Source organism: Suncus etruscus, chromosome 2 (assembly GCF_024139225.1).
Source record: "Suncus etruscus isolate mSunEtr1 chromosome 2, mSunEtr1.pri.cur, whole genome shotgun sequence".
In the NCBI taxonomy this organism is placed as follows: Eukaryota; Metazoa; Chordata; class Mammalia; order Eulipotyphla; family Soricidae; genus Suncus; species Suncus etruscus.
This window is the reverse complement of record NC_064849.1, coordinates 132,909,739-132,930,707: the sequence shown is the minus strand read 5'-3', so window position 1 is coordinate 132,930,707 and position 20,969 is coordinate 132,909,739.

Below are 20,969 nucleotides of genomic sequence, written 5' to 3'. Positions count from 1 at the left end.
GAAGTCTCGTCGTCCTCCCTCGCCGCCGCCTCCCCCGGCAGGTTTCCTTTCTCCTCCCGGCCAGCCCCGTTATTCTCCGCCGCGGCCGAGCGCGCGCTGCGCCACAGCGACCTCTGCCGCCCGCGGACCGTAGCGCCCAGCCGCGCTTAGGCCCGCCCCTGCCCGCCCGCGATTGGCCAGGCTCGGCCGCACAGCTGGCCCGGCGGGCCCGGAGGCGGGGCCATCGATGCCGTCGTCCCGCCCCTCCTGATGTTTCACTTCTGCACGGCTTTGGAGAGCAAAGAACTCCAGTTGCAGCGCCCCGGGCAACCCCGCTGGCTGTCGCGGCAAGATCTGCTGCGAAGTGGCCTTTCTTCTATTGGAAAAGAAAAAAAGAAAAAATGCCCCCCTCTCTCTGCACATTCATTCTTGCGTTCTCCTTTTTCCCCTAGGAGTTTGCTTCCGTGACTCTCTAGCTATCTAAAGAAAGGGTTCCCCCTTGTAAAGAACAGAAACTTGAGAATGTCTGTATGTGGCTGGAGGGACAAAACAAACACACCTCTAGCAATCGCTCAAAACGTCATCTCGGAGTCTTCCTCGGCTAATCTCACTCACCGTTTCATTCCAGAGCACCGAAAGGTGGCCCTGCCCAGCTGGGGTGCAAGCCACTGAAACCTTCTTTTTTTTTTTTTTTTTTCCTTCCGGAGAAGGTTGTAAAGAAAGTAAGCAGCCTGTGGCTTCTAAAGAGGAGCTTTAGGGAGGTCACCTGGAGTTGTTTTGCACTTCATCCGCAGGGCGATTAACTCTGGCGTGGGAGTGTGGGGGGACGTGGGCCTCAGCCCAAGTGTGCAACACGTGTGGCTGGCTGTCCCATGGGCCCACAAACTCAAAAAAAGGAATCGAGGTCGGGTTATCGGAGGTCATTTAGTCCACGAAACGGTGAAAGAAAACTCTAGCCCTGTTTAAGGGTGCAAAGAGGGGGGCACAGCCAGCCGCGTTCTACTGCACTAGGGAGATGGTCCTCACATGGGTTCCAACCCGGATTCTCGTGCACCTCCCTCGGAGTTTCCTGTTTGGCGAGTGGGGCGCAGGAGAGGAGGCCCGAATTTGCTTTTTGTACAAGGGGCCAGATGGTGCTGACACTGCGGACCTACAGATCTTGCTTTAGTTTAGAGTCCTGTTGGAAATCAGGCTACTTCCTTCCCAGGAACTCTCATTCACACACACACACACACACACACACACACACACACACACACACACACACACACACACACACACGTTCCAAAGGAATTTCCTTTTAGGACATGCTAAGTTGAATAATATCTGCAGTTCCTTCCATCTCCGTGATTCTATGTTATTATGTGCTAACTCTTAAGCCCTATTGGCACTAGCAATTTGCACCTCGAGTGTATGATTTAGGTGCTACATAAATGGAAAGGTCGTGAATTTCAAGGTAGAAGAAAGAAAATCATACACTACAATGCTCCAGGAGGTGACAGGACTTGAAAGTGTAGAATCACATTCCTGGAGGATGGAAGAGGCTGGGAGACTGGAGTTGGTGAGAGTGTCAAAGCTGGTATCTGGAATTGAGTCATGGAATAAATCAGTGGCATGTCAGTCAGGCTAAGATAACTGACTACTCGCATAGGAGCATCTGAGAACTCTTTAAAGTTTCAGGTGCAAGCAGGTAGGGGTTTTGCCATGCACGCATTGCATATGGCCCTCCAAGCCTGCCAGGAGTAATTTCTGAGCACTGAGCCAGGAGTAACTCTGAGGACTATAGGCTGTGGCCCAAAATACACACACACACACACACATACACACACACACACACACACACACACACACACACACAGTTTCAGGTGCAATGCAAAGAAAATAAGGGAAGGGAAATCTTATATACTTCAGTTTATAGGGTTAGGTTAAGAATGAGGCAAGTGGTTAAAAATAAAATAAAATAAAAAGAATGAGGCAAGTTCTGGCCAGAGTAGTGGCGCGGAGTGGTAAGGCGTCTGCCTTGCCTGCTCTAACCTAGGACAAACCACAGTTCGATCCTCCAGCATCCCATATGGCCCCCCAAGCTAGGAGCAATCTCTGAACGCATAGCCAGGAGTAACCCCTGAGCATCACTGGGTATAAAATAAAAAGAATGAGGCAAGTTGGAGGTGCTAACACAGTGGATAATGCTGCAGCAATGTTTTAGAGAAAAATAGAGCTTCACTACAGTTGACACGGATAAGACAGATAAAAGGGAGTTTTAGTAGAATCAAGTTTGGTACATTGAGCCTTTGCCTTGCATGAGGCCTTCCCAGGATCTATCTCCAGCATTCCATATGATCCTCTTAGCCCAGCCAGAAGTGACTCCAGAGCACAGAACCAGGAGTAAACTCTAAATACAGCACTTCTAGGTGTTATCCAAGAACTAAAATCAGAAAGACAAACAAGTTGGCACCATCAACACATAAACTATGACAAATTAAATGCCTGTTATTGGTAGAAAGCGAAGAGTGCACTAACAAGAGGTAACCTGCAAGAAACTAACTCTATTTTTTGCTTTGTTTTTTTTTTTTGGGGGGGGGGTAACACTCAGTGGCGGCGCACAGGGGTTACTCCTAATTCAAGTGTGAGTTGTTTAGTTCCTCTATGAAAGTTCTGGGAAGGTTTTAAAGTTCCATCTGTCGTGGCTAATCTTTCTATGGAGAATTTACCACTAAATTGTCCTTAGGTATATGCTTCCAATTTTTTTTTTCAATGTGCTGAACCTGATATTTAGGATCCAGTCTTTACTCACTGGGCAGCAATTCTCTCGCTGATCACTATTTTGCAAGTTCTCAGAAAAAACTTGAATGCAGATTTCCTTGTAGGTTTGTCACTGCAGATTTAATTAAATACAGGGAACCATGTCAGCTTAGTTTGCCATCTGATTGTGCTAGCAAGACTGACAAAAAATAACTGAAGCCATCTAGTGAAAAAAGTTAGTTTTTAATATTTTTTCTTTGGTGTAAAATAAAAGATGACTGTGAAAAACTAGAAGACACCATTGAACAATATTAAAGCAATACAATCTTTATAATGACTGTTTTTGAAGGCTCATCTCCTATAAGTTGAAGTATAAAAGTGTTTTTTAAATATGCAAAACCTAAGATTAGAGAGATAGTATGTTGATTAGGGCATTTGCCTTGCATGTAGCTGACTTGGATTTGATCCCTTGGCATCCCATATAGTCCTGAGGACCTCCAGGAGCTATTTCTGAGAGCAGAGCAGAAGTAACCCCTGAGCACAGTCAGGTATGGTTCAAAAACCAGGGGTGATGTGAATATACAACTTTGATAAAAAGTAAAATAACAAAATATAAATATATGAATAGCATATAAGTAGAAGATAGAATAAATAAAGTAACAGATTATTAAGAATATTAAAGGGCCGGAGCAGTGGCACAAGCAATAGGGTGTTTGCCTTGCACATGCTAACCTAGGATGGACCACAGTTCAATCCCCTGGTCCCCCAAGCCAGGAGGGATTTCTGAGCGCATAGCCAGGAGTAATCCCTGAGCATCACTGGGTGTGGCCAAAAAAGAAGAGAAGAAGAAGCAGAAGAAGAAGCAGAAGAAGAAGCAGAAGAAGAAGAAGAAGAAGAAGAAGAAGAAGAAGAAGAAGAAGAAGAAGAAGAAGAAGAAGAAGAAGAAGAAGAAGAAGATGATGATGATGATTAAGCATAGGGCTGGACTTGCCTTGAATGCAGCATGATCTCTACATAGTTTTCAGCACCATGGATCCCAAATCTTCCCCACTTACGCATCTGAAAAAAAGTATTAGAGAGAGAGAAAGGGCTGGAGAGAGTGTAAAACAGTAAGGTACTTGCCTTGCACACAACTGACCTGAGTTGAATCCCTACCACCACATATGGTTCCCTGAGCCTGTCTAAGAGTGAACCCTTGAGTACAGAACCAGGATGCAGGAGTAAGCCCTCACCAAAGCCTCTCACCAAAATGCCTATTGAATAAAATTCTTTTTTTTTTTTTTTTTTGGTTTTTGGGTCACACCCAGTGGTACTCAGGGGTTACTCTTGGCTGTCTGCTCAGAAATAGCTCCTGGCAGTCACGGGGGATCATATGGGACACCGGGATTCGAACCAACAACCTTTGGTCCTGAATCGGCTGCTTGCAAGGCAAACACCACTGTGCTATCTCTCCAGGCCCTGAATAAAATTCTTTTATTCACTCCCAACTCTGCTCTCAGAAATCACTCCTTGCAGGCTCAGGGAACCCTATAGAATGCAAGGGATTGAACTCAGGTCATCCATGTGCAAGGGAATGGCCTATCCACTGTGCTATATCTATGGTCCTAAATAAAATTATTTTTTCTTTTTTTTTTTAATTTAATCATCATGTTTACAAAAATTTTTATACTGGAGTTTTAGTCATAGAATGTACACCACCCTTCAGCAGTGCAATCTTCCTGCCAATGCTTCAGCCCATTTTCCTTCCAGGCATTCTGCCTCTCTCTCTCACTATCATTGTTATGGCAGTTGTCGCTGTGGTTAGTGCTCCACCTGCATTCATTGCTCTTTGTGGCAAGCTTCATATCATGAGCTGGTTCTCCCAGAGTTCAGCTTTTTTGTCTCTGGATATTATTGCCATACTGTCTTTTATTTTTCTTATGTCCCACATATGAGTGAAACTATTCTATATCTATGTCTATGCCTATCCCTCTCCCTTTGACTCATTTCGTTCAGCATAATAGTCTCCATCTCCATCCACATATAGGCAACTTTTATGACTTCATATTTCCTAATAGCTGCATAATATTCCATTGTGTAAATATACCAATTTCTTTATCCACTTATTTGTTGTTGAGAATATTTTTGTTTTGTTTTGTTTTTTGTTTTTTGGGCCACACCCGGTGACATTCAAGGGTTGCTCCTGGCTATGTGCTCAGAAATCACTCCTGGCTTGGGGGACCATAAGGGACACTGGGGGATTGAGCCCAGGTTCATCCCGGGCAGCCTCGTACAAGGCAAATGCCCTACTGCTGCGCCACCACTCTGGTCCCTAGGTCTAATTAAATTTGACCTTTATAGTTATATTTAAAAAGGTAAGGAATCAGAACAGAAGTCAATGCAACAGTGAGTTTTGATACTCAAAAAAAAAGTGGAAGTAAGAAGTAAGTCATGTCAGGGGAAAGGGTAATTATAGAATATGTGACATAGTAGCATCATTTTAAGGACAAGGAAGCAGAAATTCAGAGACATACATGATTCCAGAGGTGGAAGATAGAATCTAATCTCTATTCCAGGCCTCCTGAGAGGCTTTATTGTTGTTCTTTTCTCAGTACATACTTTTTTTTTTATGTATACATATTTTCTCCAATAAAGTTCTTTTTCACTTCACTAAAGCCTATAATTTTGTACAACTTTAAACATGTTGCAGAAATTAAATTGGCAAACCGTTTGCAATCTTGCCTTTCTTGCTTTGCTTTCATGTTCTTTCTAAACAAATCAAAGTTTGGAAAATGTCTACACTTCACATGCAGCACATAAATAAACAAAACCATCCAATTCCATTATCTTTTCCCTTTCACAGTGTAAGAGACTTATGACGCCCTTGAGTCTAAAGGTGCTCCTCAGGAGTCTATAAATAATGGGTGGAAAAGAAATTAGCTTTGACTGAAATGGGGGTAGCCTGGACTCTAATGTTTATCTTCATTATTTTACATCAGTTTCTTTCTTCTTCCTTCCTTCCTTTTTATTTTTCTTCCTTTCTTTCTTCCTTTTTTCTTTCTTTCTTTCTTTCTTTCTCTCTCTCTCTCTCTTTCTTTCTCTCTCTTTTTCTTTCTTTTTCTTTCTTTCTTTCTTTCTTTCTTTCTTTCTTTCTTTCTTTCTTTCTTTCTTTCTCTTTCTTTCTTTCTTTCTTTCTTTCTTTCTTTCTTTCTTTCTTTCTTTCTTTCTTTCTCTCTCTCTCTCTCTCTTTCTTTCTTTCTTTCTTTCTTTCTTTCTTTCTTTCTTTCTTTCTTTCTTTCTTTCTTTCTTTTTTCTCCCTTGCTCCCTTCTTCCCTTTTCTTCTTCCTTTCTTTCTCTTGTGGTACTTAGGTTTAGCTCCTAACTGTGCTTGGGAGTCACTTCTAGTGGTGCTCAGGAGACTATATGTGGTGCCAGGTATCGAACTGGGCCAGCCACAAGTAAAACAAAGCTTTTAAAAGCCTATCTCCAGTACTTCTACATGAATTTTCTTCATTTGCCGTACCCTTTATTGAAATGTCACCTTTGTAAGACTTCCTGGGGAGAAAAAATAAGACCAGCCCAGGACCAAAGGTGGTTCGAGTCCTGGCATCCCACATGGTCCCCTGTGCCTGCCAGGAGTGATTTCTGAGCAGATAGCCAGGAGTAACCCCTGAGTGCTGCCAGGTGTGGCCTGCAAACAAACAAACAAACAAAAAACAAAAAAAAACAACAAAGGTAAGTCAGATGATACATACTGGGATTGGAATAATAGTACAGGGCTCAGCACTGCCAGGAGTGATTCCTGGGTAACTGAATGGCTGAGTGATTCCAGAAGTAACCCCTGAGCACTACCAGGTCTATACCCTTCTGCCAAAACAAGTGAACAAAACAGTGGAGAAAAATTTACACAAGGGAACTGGAGAAATAGAACAGGGGATAGGCTCTTGACCTGCTAGGCAATCAACTTGGTTGGAAACCCAGCACAAGTTCTGACTATAGTTTCCTTAGTCATCTCTTGTGGTTCCTTTTTTTCTGACATATATTAATGAAATAATATCATAAAAGTATCTGGAAAAGTGTTCTCCCATACACCTGTGAAGTTTTTCTGAATCAATTTTTATATTATTCATGCTTTCCCACTGACTGACTTTATTGCTTTTTTATTTTCTTCTCATCCAGAAATGCTCAGGGCTTACTCCTGGCTCTGTGCAGGGCTCAAAGAGCCATATGTTGGTACAAGAGATCAAACCAGGCTCAGCCACCTGCAAAGTAAACACTCTACCCACTATACTATCTGTCCTGTCTTCTCCCTGCCCCCGTCCCCAACTATAATTTGATCTTCATCTCAGATTGACTTCTCATTGGCAGTAGCTCTTAGTCTTAACTTTCAATTTCTCTTCCTAATTCTCATATTTCTTTTCTGGAACATTCTGTTCTAGTTAGTTAATGAGCGAAAAACAAAATTGGCCTTGGAAAGCTTGGATATTTTTAAAGACACTTCACTATTTATCAATGCATAAAAATTAAAATACCTATCAGCTTGACAGTTTAAATATTTAATGGATTGAGGAATCAGGAGGTCTTGAACATGGTTGGTCAGTGTATACTTTGAGCAGTCATTGTAAGGAGTAATTGGCCATTTCCAGTTTCAGCCAATATATATATATATATGTATAAATATATATTTATACATATATATAAATATACCTTATATATATTTGTCATATATTTATATTTATATATTATAAATATATACATATTTCCTGAATTCTAGCAATTCCACATCTACTGATACTCCAGAAAAGCTTCCATATATAAGGAAATAGGAACAAACTGATCCTATGAAAAACATAAACATCCTCAATGACCTTTAGTAGCAAAAGGGATAGACTCCAACACAAAATATAAAAATAAAATTCTAAATACAACATAATGTCATCTATGTGTAATTCTTTTTTTGTTTTGTTTTGTTTTTTGGGTCCCACCCGACAGTGCTCAGGGGTTACTCCTGGCTCTACACTCAGAAATTGCTCCTGGCAGGCTCAGGGGAAAATTGATTATGGGTCTCCTGAGCTATCTCTCCAGCAGGGACACCTTAATTTTATAAGCTTCTTTCTCCTCTCTCTCTTTTTCCTCCTCCTTCTTCATCTTCTGTGTAACTAATCAGCTGTTAAAATTCCACTTAAGAGTTAATTTTGTGGGGCCAGATCAATAGCACAATGGTAGGGTGTTTGCCTTGCATGCAGCTGATCCAGGACAAACAGTGGTTCACAGCCCAGCATTTCATATGATCCCTTGAGCCTGCCAGGAGCAACTTCTGAGCGCATAGCTAGGAGTAACCCTTGAGTGCCACCAGGTGTGAAATGCAGGCCATTCAAAATTGATCTGGCACAACATATTGCCCCCTAAGCTCCACCAGGAGTGATCCCTGATTAAAGAGCCAGGAGTTACCCCTACTTATTGCTGGTGTGTCCCCAAACAAAAAAATAATTAACTCTACATCTGGATTTAGTCATTCTGAAGGATGTATAAAAGCTAATGGTGAACCAAAGACTGTGCAGCAAGGAAGGCAGATACTGCCGATGCCTGCCTTTTATCATACTATAAATACAACTGTCAGTTCAAACTCAACAAATAGAAAAAACAGAATCAACTGTTCCACATCATCCCTCATCTATCTATGAGCCTTTCCTCTGATTGCCATACCCTGTTAATATAAACACTTACAGTCATTTATTCCAAACTTCAATCCTCCAGGATCACTTTTCCACATCCAAGGAGTTACTGAGATTTGCGTTTCTTTCTTCAGACTTCTCTTTGTTAATGTCTTGTCTTTTTTCTTTGCTTTCAGCATTACTTAACATCACAGCTAAGGTTCAAGTTCATACTATTTTACATCTGGGCTGTTCCAATGGCTATTCCAATGTTGACTATTTCCTTTTTTCAGTTAAGACAAATTATTTCTTCCTTTGAAGTTTTCAATCAAATATCTTTATGTATACCTTACTTTGTACAGGAAATATAAAATTTAGCCTTAACTGTATTTTGCTTTTTTATTGTCCTGAGTTGAAAAAATAAATGCCAGTTCTTTAAGCAAATAAATTTTGCCTTTGCTTTTTCCATAGTAGACAAAAGAAGTAAAACCCAAAGGATCTAAGACAGCAGTGTGAGCAGTTATAACTACTGAAAGCTATCTGATTTCCATATGTTGAATTCTTCAATGTATAGAATTCTAAGCTATGGTCTCCCTGGAGACTTTGAATACCTAATAATTGAGAACTTTCATAGAGTTGGAATTTTAACTTTGTCCAATATACAGTTAGTAGATACTCAAAAAAAAAAAAAAAACCTTGACAATTGGGGCCAGAGAGATACTACAGGGTTAAAGTCACTTACTGACACTGATTTATTCTGATTTACTACTAAACCACCACCACTGAGAATAAGCCCTGAGCTCAGAGCCAGGAGGAAGTCCTGAGCACTGCCACAAATGGCCCAAAAACAAACAAAAAATTATCCTCTGAGCTCTACCATTTCTAAAGCTAGGTCCCTAACACAGCTTACTTGTTAAAACTTCTACTTCAGTCAGATCTGGCTGTTGTAACAAATACCATCAACTAGATAAATTAAACCAGTGTTTCTTAACCTTTTACCAATCTATCCTCCCACCCAGTATCCTTTTTGTAGCTCCCCTGTCCTATGGATTGAGTCTCTAGTTTAATGCTATGCCCTCCCCAATTTATGTAATCTTTACCTATGCCCTCCTTGGAATACCCAGAGAGTCTATACAGGGCCATATGACCCCGGCTGAGAAATGCTACCTTAAGCCACAGTCATTTGTTTCTCAGAGTTTTGAAGGTTGATCTTCTAAGATGAAGGTGCCCCCCCCCCCATACCTACTCTCTTTTTCTTTACTTGCAGTACTTTACACAAGATTCTGCTTGAATTTTTCCACATCTGCATGGTGAGATGGAGTGAAGAAAAGCTAGTTCTTTCTTTTCATCTCAATCTCATTTTTGGAACCTCACACCATTTTTGGCCTCAATCTCATTTTTGGAACCTCACACTATTACCACCTCATAAAAGCTTAATTTCTTCTCAGTTGGTCACACCTCAAATACCATCACTTTGGGAATTTGGCTTCAATATATAAATGATATAAATGGAATGGGGTAAGAGGGTCATATTCGGTTCATATTTTTTTCCTAAAATTCCTAAGCTTTCGTAACTTTTCCTAAGATTTCTAAGTCTGAGGAATGGACAGATATAATGGCAGAGAGGATGCTTGCCTTGAACCAGGTGATCCAGGCTTGAGCCCTTGCTCAACCACATAGGTTCTCCTGAGCCCTGCCAGGAAGATGTTTGAGAACAGAGTTAGCAATAAGCTCTGAGCACTGTGGGGTATGACCCCAAAACAAAACAAAAATAAACAAAATCCTTCAAATTTCTAAGTCTTGGACCAGAACTATAGTGCAGCAAGTTGGGTGCTTGCCTTACACATAACTGACCTAGATTGGATCCCCCTAGTACCCCATATCAGTATCTAAGCCCACCAGAAGTGATTCCTAAGTACAAAGCCAAGAGTAAAGCCCCGAGCACAGCCAGGTGGGACCCCAAAACAAAAATTGTTTAAAATATCTAAATCCAGGGGCCGGAGGGATAGCACAGCAGTAGGCCATTTGCCTTGCTGGTGGTGGATCTAGGATGGACCTTGGTTCAATCCCCAGGAGTCCCATATGGTCCCCGAAGCCAGGAGCAATTTCTCCACACATAGCCAGGAGTAACCCCTGATCATCACAGGATGTGGTCCAAAAAGAAAAAAAAATCTAAATCTTAATCTGTTGGAATGTCAGAGTACTGCTTCACGAGCTTACAGGTCTTAGATTTTTATGAGTTGACTCTGAACCAAGACTAGATATGCAGAGTGAGGATGGTGTGAGTGGAACCTCTCTTTGATCAGTCACAAGATTGAGTGGGGGAGAGAAGGTACGTACAGTCATCCCCAGAAAAACACTTCTGTCAAACCCTTACTATTTACTGTTAAATTTTATGAAACTCTCTGCCTCTTTTCCTATTTGAAGTGTGATGTTTGTCTAGTGCTGTTTAGTCAAATTATTTTTAAATAAATTAAAATTGTTTTCATCGTAAGAGTGAATTTTTTTTAATTCACTTGAAAGGTTCAGGTTATTCCAATAAGTGAAATTAAACAAAATAGAAAAGAACAGGGTGAGGAAGAGATCGTCTATAACTATAATGTTAACTTCTAGTGTCTTTTTAAACATGGTGAATATTTGAATGTTGAATGTCTGGAGTTTATATCTTCTCAGAAAAATCTGTTAATTATATAAATTTGAGGTTTAAACTTGGGCTTCATTAAAAGAGCATGAAGTACGTTTTGGCAAATGAAAGAAAGCTGTTAGCTGGAAATACTATAGGGAGGATTTGTCCATTGGATAGGACATCTATTTCAATAAGCAACCAAATATTTGATCAAAAATTTTGAGACTCTTGTTCATTTTCTGTGCAGTTCCTTTTTAAGGCCACCAAAGAAGCATCTGGGACTCTAACCTCCCTGGTACCAAGAGACTCAACTTCTCTTTGATTTAAGTTACACAAATTCATTGGCAAACGAATTTATAAATTGCACTTCAAAAACTTAAATGAGTTTTTAGTTCTTCGTTCTATTTTATTACTATAAGAGTTTTTTCTAGTTTCCCCTATTTAAATGAGTGCTTCTTTGTGTTAATACAATTTTTTTTAAAAATAAAATTCATCTAATACTGGGTAACAAATGCCTTCTTTGAAAGAGTCTTAGTCACTTTCTTAGTACTTGGCCTCAAAATTAAATTTTGGAGCTTCAATGATATTTACTTTCTTTGATCCAATCTACTTTGTCCCTTTAAAACCCTCAGGATTTTGTGACCAGGTCTCTCTGTGACCTTATACCAGGTCATTGAGTCCTCCTCACTGATCATCTTGCAGGCTTGACTGATGTCTCTCAAGAGACTCTTATTTTAGACCTTAAAAAGAAAAAAAAAAAAAAAAAAGAACTGATACATAAAATTACTATTTGCCAGTAAATTTTATTTCTTTTTATGAGGGGAATGGGGTTACACCCGGCAGCGCTCAGAAGCTACTCCTGGCTGAGGGACCATATGGGACGATGGGATTCGAACCACCACCCTTCTGCATGCATGCAAGCCTTACCTCCATGCTCTCTCTCCAGCCCCAAATTTTATTTCTTTTTTTAAGAAGTTCTTGGATCACTTCGACTTGGCTGCTTAATTATCTGTTGTGCCAATATAACAACTCTCCACTTTTAGTTATTGCTGTAGTACATGGCAAGAAATATTTGTCAAATCAATAAATGATACATTTCAATCCCCATATTCTACTAAATTAACTTTGGAAATCACTGCAATCACTTGACTCCCTCAAATGAGGGTCCTAGAATCAAGTTCTTGAGTTTTTGTTTTTTTGTTTTTTGTTTTGTTGTTGTTGTTGTTGTTGTTATTTTTGGGTCACATACAGTGGCGCTCAGAGTTACTCCTGGCTTTGCACTCAGAATTATTCCTGGCTTTGTGCTCAGAAATCGCTCCTGGCAGACACGAAGGGACCACATGGGATGCCGGGATTCGAACCACTGTCCATCCTGGATCGGCTGCTTGCAAGGCAAATGCCCTACCGCTGTGCTATTTCTCCAGCCCCAAGTTCTTGAGTTTTTATTGGCAACATGTCTTGTTGCAATGAAGAAGTTCAGTGACATTCCATGTTCAGAGTGTGAGAAAAAGGTCAGTCAGAAAGCCAAGCTTTTATAGGTAACTTATATGTAAGCTAACATGTCCCTTCACTACAAAATCTTTCATACAGAAATACTCAGAGCAGCAACATAGAATTATATACAATATTATCATGGAATCAAGAGAGAGAGAGGGAGAGAGAGAGAGAGAGAGGCAACTGAGGTACATTTGAAAAGGAGACGACCTTGAAGTCTCTTAAATAAAGGATATGTTGGAAAGTTGTACACTCCAACCAGACTGAGCCGGTGCGATTTCTGAGTGCAGAGCCAGGAGTAACAACCCCTGAGTGTTGCTGGGATGGCCCCAAAAAACATATAACAAACAAACAAACAAAAAAGAAATCATCTCTTAGAGGGCTGGAGCAAAATGTAGAGGGTAGAGAGTACTTGTCTTGCAATCAGCCAACCCAGGTTCTTTCTCCAGTATTCCATATGGTCCCCTCACCCCTAGCCCTCTGAGCCCACCAGGACTGATACCTGAATGTAGAGTCAGGAGTAAACCCTAAGTACTGTCAGGTGTGGCCCAAAGAAAAAAAATAATTAAATGATCTCATGAAGCAAATTGAAGCTGCACTGCATGGCCAAGGCCATGTGGTGAGAATGAATCCAGCTAGGAAAAAAACCTGGAATGTGTGAGATAAGACTTGTAGGATCCAGCTGCAGGAACTACAGTGGGGCAAAAGTTATATTAACAGGTTCAAATGACTCCATGATCTGGGGTCCAGGTCAAGAGAGGGGTCAGGACATAGTCAAGCTGCATAAATAAAGGCAGGATCTAATGCTGATCTGAATATACCTAAGAAGCACTGGAGCAGTTTTAGAATTCAGCCTGAAAAAAAATAGAAGAAAAAAAAATAGAATTCAGCCTGAGCTGAATCAAGCTGAGTGTTGCTTGCGTCAACAAGATAGGGTCTTGGACAGAGAGTGAGACTGTTTTTGGTTCCTGGCTTAGAAGAAGAGAGTGTTGTGGGATCTCTGTGCCCTTCCATACGCAGCTGCTTAAAGAAGACTGAAGGACTGTATTTGGGAGAATCCCAAGAGGTGATGCTTGGGAGAAAAGAAGCCAGGAGGAGCTTGAACACCCAGCTTCCAAAAATAAAGCAGGAGAGTGGAGTGTTCACTAGGAGAGGGGACCCTGGATTAGGAGTAATGGTGAAACTATGCTCTAAAAAGACTTTCTGGGGGAAAGCACTAAACCACTCATGATACTTGGGGATGAGACCTGCGAAGGACCAGCTGCACTGTCTGTCCAACTCCGGGGGCTCCAGACTCTCAGGTATTACATAGACATCTATAATCACTGGCTTTTTTTTTGTTGTTGTCAAATTCTTCTGCATTGCCAACCATTTTCCTGACTCCTCCATTAAGAAAGATAGTATGAAAAATATTAAGGGGACACAGAACGAGGAAGTATTAAACCATGTGTTGTGCCCTATGTGCCCATATTGCAGCATTTAGGTCTTATTTATTTTGCTCTTATTTATTTATTTTTGTATCTCAAGGCCAGCTAAAGCTATTTTTTTCTGTTTAATTGGGTTTTTGTTGTTGTTCTTGTTTTGGGGGCTACCTTCCTTCTTCCTTCTCCTTTCTTTCTTACCTTTCTTCATAATTATATTTAAATAACCTAGGGTATAGAGAATGATAAGTCAATGGTTTGAGAGCATGCTTTGCATGCTGGAAGTTCAGGTTTGAGCCTAGAGTAACCTAACCTAAAGTACTGCTAGGTGGAATTCAAAAAAAATATATAAATAAAGCAAGGGCCATCTTGATGAGAAATTATACAGGGGAAGATGCTTGTCTTGCATGTGGTTGATCCATGTTCAATCCCTGGTATTGCATATAATCTCCCAAACACTAACCAGCATGATTTCTGGAGCCTGAGCCCAAGTAAGCTCTGAGAACTGCCAAGTGTAGCCCTTCAAATCAAGGAATAATTCAATATTAAAGAAAATAAAGGACAAAAGATGGAGTTAAGACATTCCACCTTGTAAGCAAATGATGCCCGTATGATCCCTAGCAGCACATATGGTGCCCCAGGCCACACCAGGAGTGATCCCTGATCACAAATTAAGGAGTAACCCTAAGCACAGTGACAGATGACCTCAAAACAAAAGTTAAGTAAATAAATAAAGACAATTATTTCCCCAAAATGAGTAGGCTGTGAAAAGTCACTCTATTTGTCTGGGTAATATGCTAGTTAAAAAAAGCCTGGTTTGTATGATTATTTACATGCATTTCCATGTCATTAGATTGGTTCAATTTTAAATCACTGAATACAAAAAGGACATCTTAGAGCCAGGGGCCTATTTTTCTCATCTAAATGCACTATCTATCTGAATTAAAAATCTATATCCCTTTTATATTTTAAGTTTGAAAAATTTTTTTTACCATGTCCCTATTAATGTCCCTGTAATTGGCTAGCTAAGATATCGAGGTAGTGTTCAGAACAGAGAAATATGTCTTATTGTCCTAAAAGTTGTCTGTCCAGTCTTGCTGCTTTCAAAGTTGCAGGGAATCACACTCCCTGAGTGAGTTCAAATACTTCCTTTTATGCTGAATAAATAAACTTGCTCCAAGTCAGGATGAGCAGATAGTTCCAAACACTAAACTCTTAATGTCAGTCAGTATATAAGTCCTGGATGTGATCTCTAGAATCAGCTGTTAGTACATTCTGGACCTATTTTTTTTTTAAGGTGGGGCAAAGGGCACATAAGTTCATCAAGGTAATTTTGGTGCAGGTAAAGTTCATAAATATGCATGCATGTACAAAAACTTTTATGTATGACTGTATGCATATATAGTTACACATAACACTATATGACTATATTTTTATTCCACTGTCCTGGGGCACCCAGGGTTCAGCCAGAGGGCATCTGGCAGCTGGAGGTGGGATAAAACTCAGGAAACTCAGACTTGGAGAGATAATGCAGGGGTAAAATTCTTGCCTTGCATGAGGCCTAACTGGATTTGATCCTCAGTACTTATTATGGTCCCTTAAGTACCACCAGGAGTGATCCCTAAATACAGAGCCAAAAACCAAAAATAAGCCTTAAGCACTGTAGTATGCCCCCACACACACCCCAATACCCCCAAACAAACAAGGAATCAAGGACTTTAGTTGCCCTTTTCACAGTTTAGACTGAGGACATTCCTGAGTGTCACAAGGGAAGTGCTCTGAGATTAAAAGTTTCTTACTTTCTCATTTATTTAAGTTTTTGTTTTGTTTGGGAGCCACATCCAGCAGTGCTCAGGGGTTATTCCTGGCTATGCAGTTGGGAATTACTCCTGGCAATGCTCAGGGAACCCAGAGATTGAATCTGCTGGATGCAAGGCATCCATCCTAATCACTGTACTATTTCTCAGATCCCTGAGATAATATGTCTCTCAGACATATTTTAGAGACCTGGACCCACCAATGCTTCAATTTAGATAGTATGAAACTGAGGCCCAGGGCATCTGGAGGAGTCTTGGTCAGATGAATCCCCTGGGCTTACTCCTCACCACATTAGTGATTAAAAAAAAAGGGACTCAGGGGCCGGAGAGATAGCATGGAGGTAAGGCATTTACCTTTCATGCAGAAGGTCATCAGTTCGAATCCCGGCGTCCCATATGGTCCCCCGTGCATGCCAGGAGCAATTTCTGAGCACAGAGCCAGGGAAAACCCCTGAGAACTGCCTGGTGTGACCCAAAAACCACAAAAAAAAATAAAAAGGGACTCAAACAGGCGAAGTCTATTCCCCAAGGTCATTTGGACTTTTCTTCAAGTTCCAAGAATTGCTGGATCCACCTGGAGCATTCCTGGCTAAGGGCCAGGAGGCAAAGGTCTTCTCTAAATTAAGTGCCGTCCTCCAAAGAAACTTACGAGGATGCTACACAGGAGGATTGGTTTGGTTTGGTTTTTGAACTAGAAAGAAAGGAATAAAAGAATGATTGGAACTGCTTTTCAGGCTTGAGATACAGATCTAGCATGTCAAAAGCTGACAGTATTGCATTTGGCCTTTGGATTGAATGGACGACAGGGATTGTTCTAAGGGCCTCTTTGCTGGTTGAGTGTATGTTGAGCCCAGACTCTAGGAGCAGATAAGGCCTGGGTAGACTCCTCCTTCGCCAGTCCCAGAGATTCTACTTAGCTCCCTCTGTGTCAACCCACACAATGTTCAAAAATAATTAAATCCACTGCCAACATGTTTTAAATGTTGGTTGATTTCTACCTTCTGAAAAAAAATCCTGAAGACCAAAATACACCATCTTGGCAAGTGTGGCCCGAGGGCCAAGCTGGAGGCTGGGAGACTCCAACATGGCCAGTTTAAGAGTGAACAAATTCCAGAGCTGCCATGGTCTGCAGGCTCCATTGGTTATGCTTCCCAGCCTTCTTCCTCTTCTGCTTTGAACAGCCCCCTCTTCCTTCTGTCTGATCACCTCACCTCTGCAGACAGACTCAGTGCTCCTAGGGCCACTAGCTCTCAGCACCCGGAGTCAACTTCCAGGCCATTTCCTGCACTGCTCTTAAATGTTCCTCTCGGGAGGCTGCAGGTGGGTCTACTGAAAGAGCCTGAAGGGTGAATTCTAGACCAGGTGACAGCCATGTGGGAAAATTCTGGTGTAGGTTATATGTCTTTGGTGCCAGCCAGCCTGACTAAGACTGATACTACAGCTAGGTGAAAGGCTGTGGGGAGCTTAATCCCTCCACAGGGAAAAAGAGAATAATTCCCCCCTAGATCCCCCCCGGATCTCCCATATCCATAGTCCCTCCAGGGAACTTCTCTGAGAGCTTCCTCCTGGTATCAAGGCATGCCTTAGCTGAGGGGGGTGGGGGCCAGGACAACAGGAGCCCTGTAGGAATCACCTGGGGTGGCCAACAGGCTGGGTTCCTGGCCAAGTGCCTGGCACTGCTTAGATGCATACAACTCTTCACCTGCCCTGCAGGTATGGCTCCAAGGTCAGGCAGGGTTGGAGGGCAGCCAAGGGGAGGCCAGAGGCCAGGAAGGAAGTTATCCATGTGCTTACTCTGGACTCTGGGCGCCTCCCTGGCCAGTCTTGCTGGCTGGCCTGATACTGGTTCTGTACTGTGGGAATCAGACCAGCAGCTGGTTTTGTTCCTAACACTTTTCTTTCTCTTTTCCCCAAACTTCAGGAAGTACTTAACAGGTCTTGTGTATTTAGAGAAGACTCTGACAGGGCCTGGGACTCATCAGGAACAATCAGCTGGAGACAAGGACCTCCCTCATAGCCCCCTGGTTCAGAACATAAAAAGTGCTAGATGGCAATGGAAAAATCATACTATGATCTTAGAAATAGAGAGAGACAAAGACAGAAAAACACACAGAAAGATACACACAGAGAGAACATAATTTGGAAACAAAATCCTAAAGCTAAAATGTTCCTGTTAATATTTCTAAGCCGACTTAGAACTTACTTTCAAGTTATATCAGATAATATCACTCAACACACATGGATTCAGAGTCTGTATTTAGATCCAGGAACGGGGGGGAAAGTGATAGAAAAACCGAGAGCATGCAATATAGAGCTTAAAAATAAAATAGATGATTTGCCTAAGTGTGAATATTTTGATTGTACAGGGAAATTATAGGCCATAGAAATAATTTGCATATCATGAGATTGTGTTTATTGAAGGGTGAATCGATGCACAACTGCTGTCATTTCCAGTCTAACTGGGTTAAGAAGGCATCAGTTTTGGGACCGGAGAGATAGCATGGAGGTAAGGCATTTGCCTTTCATGCAGAAGGTTGTTGGTTCAAATCCCGGCATCCCATATGGTCCCCTGTGCCTGCCGGGGATGATTTCTGAGCATAGAGCCAGGAGCAACCCCTGAGCACTGCCGGGCATGACTCAAAAACCAAAAAAAAAAAAAAAAAAAAAGAAGAAGGCATCAGTTTTAAATGAATATTAAGGAAATAATGCTAAATGAGATCAGAAAGCTATAAAAATCAGGCTTTTTTTTTATTTTTAACAACAAACCAATGTTTTAAGTTTTTTAGCATATAGAAAGATCCTGCAGGGAAGATTTTACTGAGTTTGGCATTGACAATGTTTTATTTCTACATCATGTCCACCTGGTATTTGTTCAGACAAATGTCCCATTGCATTTCTGCTTCTAGTTCCTGCTGACACATGAAGTCTGTCTATAAGGAATAAGTGAATGAATGAATAAATGAATTTAGTGAAAGAAAGTCAGAAGCCACTGTTCTTAGGTACCCTGTTCAGGCTCCCTTCCAAGGGAATGAGATGATTATCAGAGTCACAAGTTCTTGTTATTTGTCAAGATATCCTGCCTGCAAAAGTCCCTTTGCCCGCATCCTCCTCGAGTAGTAATCATGATGCTCACAATCATATGACCTGCCTGGGGTCAGTCTCTGTGTCTCTGAATCACAGAACAATCAGTTATCAGGCAGCACCCACTCCTCAGATTTGGAGAAGAGGTATGTAAGTCTCTTAGCAAAGTTGTTCAATTCATTCCAATTTGCATACTAAGAAAATAGAACATTACCTGCCCTCAAAACCTTTTTTAAATTTAAAAACAAACCTAAGGAAAACTTTATCTGGTCTTTCCTTTTCCAATTTAAAAAATAGTTTAGGATTGGTGAGATCATACTGAGAGTAGGGCACTTGCTTGCATGTGGCTAACTTTGGTTCCATTCCTGAACAGCATTATGATTCCCTGGTCACTGCCAGGGGTCACTCCTGAACTCAGAAGCAGGAACAGATCTTGAGCAATTCAGGGTGCTCTTGGCTTTCCCCTATAATTTTATGAATAAAGGGAATTTTATGGAAAATTATCCACTAGCATGGAGCCCGGTGAGACAGTACAGAAGGATTTAGGGCCTACACTGGGTCTTGCTCCCTGCGCTGGTCCAGTGTCCCAGGCATAGAGAATTAATCCTTGTGGTGAGCATGGAGCAGTGTTTTTTTTTTTTTTTTTTACTGGCAGCTGCCTCAGCACCCTGCTAGCAATAGCTCCCTACTACCTTCTGCTTTCCTGGAAGCAGGCCATGCAGGCGGCTTGTTTTAGTATATGAGCTTATCAGTTAAAAGAGAATTCAATGGACAGGCTTACAAGTGGCCCCCACCAGTAAGCCACAAAGTCTGGCTCATTGGTCACACAATCACCTCTGGCCTTCATGAACTCTGCTATTAAACCAGTTTGCTCCTATAAGGGGTGCTGGGCTATTCTGCTAGCTATTCTGCAGCCGAAAATAAAATAAAATAAGAAAGAGGACCTTGCTTATTAAAGGGGAACCTAGAAGGTGTGATTTCCAGGAAGCTCCCCTAGCCTGAATGGCAGGCTCCCTTCCAGTCCTGTTGAGGCAGGAAACTGAGGTGGCTCTGTTGGGCAGGGTGGGAGCTGAAGGGTTTGGGGAACTCAGAAGTGCATACTCCTGTCCTCTTATCTCTTTCCTGAACCCTCCTGGGTAATGTGGAATTAGGTGGTGAAAAGCAAACAAAGATCCCTCCATTTAAAAATCCAACACATGGTTCCAGTGAACAAGCACACGACAGCTGTCTTGGGATGGGGGTGGAATAGAACATGAGAAGCACCCACTAGCTAGATGTGAGATGGTGTGTGGGGGTTAAGATGCAGACTGTGGTTCTACTCTTTACAAGTGTTGTACATTGAAATCTTCTTTACCCAAGTTATTATAACTATACTAGTTCATAAGCTCATGGTGAGTATTAAATAAAACAGTGTTTGATAATTAAGATGGGTGGCACACTCTAAGTCGTTGATAAATGGCAGAATTCTTATAGCAATAAAAACTTTTAATCTTTTTTGGTTTTTTTTTGGGGGGTTGATCACACAAGCAGTGCTCAGAGCTTACTCCTGGCTTTCTTCCCTACACAGTAGGGCTCAGGAAACCAAATAGAGTGTCAGGATAAAATTGGGGTTGGCCACATGCAAGTGCCTTAACCTCTGTATTATCTGGTGCCATTAGCAATAAATCTTACAAAAACCTACAAGTATTAATTTGTGATTCTTCCACGTACAAGAATCAAGAGAAAATAAGAGAGATGTAGACAGAGACATAGACTTATTTTAAGGACTTGGCTAATATACATATTGTATATATATAAAATATTATATATGTGTGTGGAGAGAGAGGAGAGAAAGAGAGATAGAGGAGAGAAAGAGAGAGAGAGGAGAGAGAGAAAGAGAGAAAGAGAAAGAGAGAGAGACAGAGAGAGAGAGAGAGAGAGAGAGAGAGAGAGAGAGAGAGAGAGAGAGAGAGAGAGAGAGAGAGAGAGAGAGAGAGAGCGCACAAATTGCATAACTGGGATTCAGACTTTTGGGAAGCCAAGATGCAGCACAGAACTGGGATTCCAAAAGTCCTCCAAAAATTTTTGTTGTTTGTTTGTTTTTGGGCCACATCCAGAAGCAGTGCTCAGGGGTTACTTCTGGCTCTGCACTAAGAAATCACCTCTAGTAGGCTCAGGAAACCATATGGGATGCCAG